This window comes from Poecilia reticulata, linkage group LG4 (genome assembly GCF_000633615.1).
Source record: "Poecilia reticulata strain Guanapo linkage group LG4, Guppy_female_1.0+MT, whole genome shotgun sequence".
Taxonomy (NCBI): domain Eukaryota; kingdom Metazoa; phylum Chordata; class Actinopteri; order Cyprinodontiformes; family Poeciliidae; genus Poecilia; species Poecilia reticulata.
In genome coordinates, this window is record NC_024334.1 from 14,949,400 (window position 1) to 14,956,202 (window position 6,803).

Consider the following 6,803-nt stretch of genomic DNA (forward strand, 5'->3'; position numbering starts at 1 on the left):
GTGTGTGTGTGTGTGTGTGTGTGTGCGTGGGTGTGAGAAAATGAACACAACATTTTAGAAAAAGAACAACATGGCAAATCAACATGGTCTGAGGATTTTTTACAACTTCAGGCCCAGGGCACTTCAACGTCTTTCACAGCAATGTGAACAACTCATTAACGTTGTAAGAGCAGGGGAGCCCAAAGTCGGTCCTCGAGGGCCGACATCCTGCATGTTTTAGTTCTCTCCCTGGTTTAGCACAACTGGATCAAATGATGGCTCATTAGAGGCCTAAGAGGAACACTGACAAGCTGAAAAGGTAATAACTACCACCAGAGAGAGAACAAAAATATGCATGATGCCGGCCCTCGAGGACCGACTTTGGGCTCCCCTGCCATAAGAGGGTAATTACTGTTTCACATAGAGTCAGACAGGTTCTAGCACCTCTTGAAACAACCAAATGTTTCATCCAATGCTGATGGGGAATGGGTTCTTGTGATGGACCAAGTTAAAAACAGGAGGAGTAACAGGATATATCAGAAAAATATGTTTTTTTAAATTTTTTAATTATTATTTTAACCCAAAGATTTATAAATGACATTAAGATCATCTGAGCTCATAAGAGGTAAAAGAAACAAAACTGAACTCAGGCAAAAATGCTAACAAACTGGCTGCACAAACAAACACAACTGACCTAACAAAGAAATGACACACAGGCTGATCAGACCAATTAAGACATAATAGGGGTAACTAAACAGAATATAATTACTAACAAATAACAGTACAGATAGGTTTGATGAAACGAAACACCCAAAAGCAAAAATTACAAAATATTACTAATATTTACTTAAATACAAAAACTTATCTAAACAAAGAAAATACAAATTCCCCCTGCCAGCAGGAACTAGTGGTGCAGTCCAATCAGCTGCAGAGCCCTGGGCCCCGTCTTTTGTCTGGCAACTCCATGGCAGGTAAGAACTGGCAAGAAACAAACAAGAGTTAATCTTCAAACTAAATTAACTTTAAGTTGATATAAATACATATGTTAACTAAATGTGCACACTAATAAATAGAGCAAATGTATCCAAATCATCTAATGTTTTTATTAAAACTAAAGTGTTGTTGTGTTTGTATGAAAAAATAAATTGTGCATAAAAAGAGTTACTGACTTAAGAGTGTGGCCATGGGTTTGGTTCATCACAGTTCTCAATCAGGACATTTTTACCACATTTGGACAATAGTTCCTGCTCTCTATAAGTTGTCTTGGACGGAGGAGATAAATCCTTCCGTTTGTGGAGTCAGTGCAGAGTCAGGTTCTGCAGATAATCACTCCAAAGAGTGATACTTCAAACAGTGTTTTTTATATGTACTGCATGTTCACTCTGCTGCGTCTCAATATGAAACATTTTACAAGAAGGTAAAAATAGGAAGAGGCTGGAAATATGAATCAACCACAAGCCTTTCAAAAGAGCAAAACAAACATGTTCTGAGACTGCTAGTTTTAGCGACTTTGAATCACGATAGAAGAAGTACAGAACGTTCCTCATTGTGCTCAACTCGACTTTGTAACAACATCCTGCTCCTGTAATGACGCTGATCCATGGGAGGTTTCACTAGATGTTTTATTCTGGCAAAAAAATAAAATAAATCATGAATTTCGTCTTGCATGTGTTGGGGAAGGAAACAGAGTTTGAAATGTCTTATTCACCCTAAATATGAAATAATTCAGGATTATTCGAGTTGAAGTTCTGTTGCACAGCAGAATCAGCTTTTGCAGAGGCTTTTTTATGAAACCTTGCGGTCATCATTGCTTTGCATAGATAAAAAAAAAAAGCTGCATTATTGTTATTGTTAACAAGAAATGGAAGTTGGAGGCAGTGCATCACTGATAATCTTCCTGCCTGCAATTGAGACAGGTGAACTTTTAAATTGATTCTGGTCAAGGGCAAAAATAACTTAAGAAAATAAAAATTGCTGAGGCTGTTTAGTATTTTTGTGTTTTTGATTGGATTTCTGTGTTTGGGGGTATTTTGAGATGTTTTTGTAATGTTTGTGTAACTTTATTGTAATGTTCTGAGTGTGTGAACCCCAGAAATAATAGTCTACAGACTAATGGGGATCCTTAAATAAACTAAATTATACCCAGGGGGCGGTATAGGGGTGAAAAGTGATGACGATTCCAGGGGCCCTGACCAGCAGGGGGCCCTCCACAATTTAATTATTTATATTTAGTTCATATAAAATAAAAGAAAATTGGGGTCCCCGTCAAATATAAAATGAATCATATTCAAAGATTCAAAGATTGTTTTAGCAGTAAAAATGTAATGTTACCCTTCCCAGACCAAAAAAACATTCGTTTTTGCCCTGAACCCCCTGGATCTGCATGAAATGGTTCGTTCCTTAGAAGTTGCAGCTGAATACAGCGGCGACTGTGGCAGATACTATGCTGTTAAGAAAAGTTATAAAATCTGGTTTTCAAAAACAAAAAAGAGAGAGAGAGAGAGAAAGTCAAGAGTGTTAATTTATAACCCAGTTTTTCTCCAAGAGAGGTGAGTAAACTGTGTGAGATTATCAACCATTTAGCATAATTAGCTTAGCTACAAACTATTGTTTGCCTATATTTCACTAGCATTTTATGAATTAAGGAAAGAAATTACCAACATATTCATATATTTAACTTGTTTCCTGTACCTTTTACCACTTAACAGATTAGTGAGTGAGCAGAAGCCCTAACCCACGTCCTTCCTGACCCGTCCTCTCCTGAGTGAAATTAAAGTATGTAACTTTTATATAAATTTTTTTTTCACATATTTTTAAAACTGTTATGTTGTGACAGTATGGTATGAGAGGTAACCTGTGAAAAATCTATTTCCTCTGCTTCCTCCCAGTGCTAGAAACAACCAGTCAGAGGCAGGAGAGTTTTAGTGCTGTCAATCACAATCTCATGTGGTGCTGCTCATCCTTCCTCCCCCTTAATTTGTGCCGTGCTGCAGTTAGCATAGCACAGAGCTGTGCAGATTCAAACTGTGAATGCTCAGTTTAGTTAGCATAGCTACCAATGTCGGCAGATAAACGGTTTCTTGTAACAATGAGTTGTTTCTCCACCATTAGCACATTTAGCAGTGAGTGAATGAGGCTAATTGACAGCGCTAAGTGCATCCTACTAGTTCTGATTGGTTGTTTTGGTCAAAACGATCCATTACTTTAACCAGTAATAGAAATTCAGGAAGGAGATGGAAGAGATTGATTGTTTTCACAGATTATCTGTCTCATAACAAACTGCTATGACATGGTGACAACTTTAACAAATATGGAGAAAACGTTTTTTTATTAAAGTTATGTACTGCAGCTTGAATAAAATGTAACTACTAGCATTTTTGAGAAGTCTGGATTGCTTTATGTGTAGTTGCACGTTGCTTTTGAGTGTTGCTCATGGGGAGAGACATTTCTGTATCTAAAACTAATAGGAAAAATTAAACAACCTACTTGCATACTGTATGTGGACTGTTGGATGTTAAATTCATGAGCAGTAAATATTGTGCTAATTATTAGTATTCAACCAAAGAAAGCAAGGCAGATGCAAGCCTTTAATATTGTGACGCTTTTTATGGGTCAAATAGACTCAAAAGATTTTAACAGCAGCTGTGGGGGGGGGGCAAACTAATTTTTTTGTCACGGGGCCCAAGATTTCTGGCAGCGCCCTTGATCATACCTCTCTGTGACCATCAACATAAGTTTATTGGACCAACTCAATCAACTTATGGCCCTAAATGCTGATCTTTTCTGTGTGTCTACATCACAGAAAAGAACTGAAAACACAGAACAACATTCAGGTGACTTCTCACCCGAATGTCAAAGCTGTTCCTGATTGTTTAATGATTCAAATATGAAAATAAATCTCTTACCACTGTTGGTTTTCTTCTGCTGTATTTTGGTGTTATTCCTTAGCATGGAATACTTCAGACTATCAGAAATTTCCTAGAAAAAAAAATTGGTACTTTCCGAGTGAGGAGATTGACTTTGACGTTTGAAGCTCGTGAATTTCCAATTGTTTTTTTCTAGAACATTTCTGACATTAATGTCAAAATTTCTGAGTTTTTTCTCAGAAATGTTCTCCTCCTTTCTTTTAAATCTAAAATGGCCCTAAGACACCATTGCAGTTTTGAGTTTCTTAGCTGTGATGGATTAAAAAGTGTTTTATATTCTGAGCTTGTGTCCACCACAGTCTGGATGTCCTGCTAGAGCTCCACAGCGCCCCCTGGAGACTCACGCCCAACATCTGTCTCTTATTGGGAGCTTTTTCAATTCAGCAACATTCCTCATGATATAGCTTTATTCTCCATGCCTTAATCAGGTCACACATGTTTCTAATTGGAAGTATAAAATGCAAACGTCAGAGTCCTGCTGAAGCTGAACACATTTTGCATTTTTTTCCCCACCATTCTACTTGACAACTTTGTGGGTATAAAAACTCAAGCTTTCCAGAATCAAAGTGGAAATGCTGTTCTGGCACTTTTATTTTTACATCTCTGTCTGCCAACACAGAGGAAGCTGGCGGGGGAACTAGGTCACGATTTCTGCTCGACAGGCAGAACATGTACTACTGCTCTGGACTGGTATTTTTATTCTTGGTTGGCTCTTCAGGAGTCATCAGTGAAATCCTACTGAATATCAGTTCTTTGGTGCTCGAACCCCGGCAGCTGATTTGAGCTGAGATTTTATGTGAACTCGATGAACATCCTGATAACTGATTAGGGATGCTCTTCACCAGGGCCCGACACTGGTGGTGGTGGTGGTCAGGAAACGGTGCTACCCTAGAGAGCTGAAGGATGTGGGTGGAGAAGGGGAGGTGGTGGGTTGAAAACAGCTGGGAAGCGGCTGACGGCTTGGGTGTGGATCCTTTATGCAGAGCCTGATTGCTGATTGAACGCGCCGAGTGAGGACCAGTGCTGAAGTCGGAGATGAGCATGACATCGATGGGCGAACGGAGGGGGCGGAGTCTTCCAGTCTGAACTTCCGCTTTAGCTCCATTTTATGTAATACTGTGCAGACCGATTTCAATAAATTAGAATATTATTGAAAAGCCCTTTTATTTCAGGATCATTATCACTAAGTGGAACACATTGTATAGATTAATTACACACAGTGGCTTGAAATTCCTGTTAATTCCAATGATTTTTACATTTACAGTTAATGAAGACGTGACATTTAAAATTTAAATATTGCATCACACCAATAAAAAGAATTTTTACAAGCAGAAATGTGGACTTAATGAGAAGGATGTTGAATGTGTGTGTGTGTGTGTGTGGGGGGGGGGGGGGGGGGGGGGGGGGGGGTTGTAATATGCTCTGCAGGTTCATTCTATAATGCAAACAGACATTTAAGGTTCATTTCCCTCACTGAATTGCTCATAGGTATGTGCATTATTTCTGCACTGTCTCTCCTATGGCCCCTTGATGGACCGGATGACCTGGCTGACCCTTCTGCCCCCTTCCTAAAGAGTAATAGCCAGGTATACAAAATGCATGTGGATATATACTATGTTTTACAAATGGCCTCAAAATTTGAAAGTTGGACATTTAAAAATACATTAATAATTTCTCATCCACATTTGTAATAAAAACTGAAAAATAACAACAAAATAGATACAATTTGAGAGATTTGCTTGTAAAAAAAATCAAGAACCTATTAAAGTACTATTGTAAGTAAGTAAGTAAACTTTATTCATATAGCACCTTTCACAGACATGAAAAGTCACAAAGTACTTTACAAAAAAATGAAAACACAACACTAAATAATTTATTGAATTATTTTTGCAAGTTTAAGCATGAAATGTATCAAATTATTGTGCATCCCTATTTTTAAATAAGACAATGTTTCATAGTTTGAATATCAAAATTTTTTCATTTAATGTTTGCATTTTAAGTGTGACATTTAAAAAAAAATTATTTACATTTTCATTACTTCCTTTTTTAAAAAATATTAAAAACACACAAGAAAAGCATTTGAACAGGCAAGTTTCAGACACTAGAGGGCACACTTTTTATTTACCACTCGGTTTGTTGAGATTCCCACTCCAACCAGGAATGTTTTCTACAGTTTGCGTCTCATTTAGATGCAGTTTATCATGTCTTCTTAGTGTCCGGGTCTTCATTTATACTTTTTGTGACTCTGTGGGGGCTGAAAGTCTTTCTTTTAATGAAATGTGGGGGCTAGGGGTATTTGCTTTGTTCGCTGCTTAAGTGTGCGTGCCTCCTCCATCCTTTCATCACGGGCTGGTCACGTTTCGCTTCGGACCAATGGGAGGCGGCGGAGATGCTAGGCAGGGATATAAATGCAAAGGAGGAGCAGCGGGGTCAGCAGGAATGAACAACAATAAAAAGAGACACTTCGAGCACAGAGCAAGATACTCTTGTGATCTTTCGATATTTTTCTACACTTAACATCAGGTATGTGAGTTTTTGTCGTCAACAAAGGTGCTCTTCTGAGTTGTTTCCGTCATTTGCTTCGTCTGTCGCAAACTTTCTCCGTCTATGTAGGCTCTCATTCCGCAGCTGGATCAGAACAAAGGATGGGTTCAGTGATATTGCCATTTTTAATCAGATGTACAACAGTTAGCCTTCACTACAGTTTATTTGACATCAAACTAACCTTTTGTATCTACAATGCTGCCCATAAAGTTGGCATTAGTCGGTGACATTTCGACACTTTCCTAAAATAAGTCGTATTGTCGCCACCTTTTTTTTCTTCTTTGCCAAAAGGTAAGCTAGGCACACAAAAAAATCACATTTGGCAAAAAAAAAAATAAAAAAAAAAATAATATA

At 38.1% G+C, this 6,803-nt stretch overlaps 1 protein-coding gene across 1 annotated transcript in view; it reads left to right on the forward strand.

Moving 5' to 3' along the window:
• The first annotated feature begins 6,306 nt into the window (after positions 1 to 6,306).
• Positions 6,307 to 6,803, forward strand: part of glulb (glutamate-ammonia ligase (glutamine synthase) b) — a 2,879-nt gene continuing 2,382 nt past the window's right edge. Inside the window, exon 1 of the mRNA XM_008407787.2 lies at positions 6,307 to 6,428. The gene's annotated coding sequence lies outside the window, so the exon portion shown is untranslated. The remainder of the gene's footprint in view (positions 6,429 to 6,803) is intronic.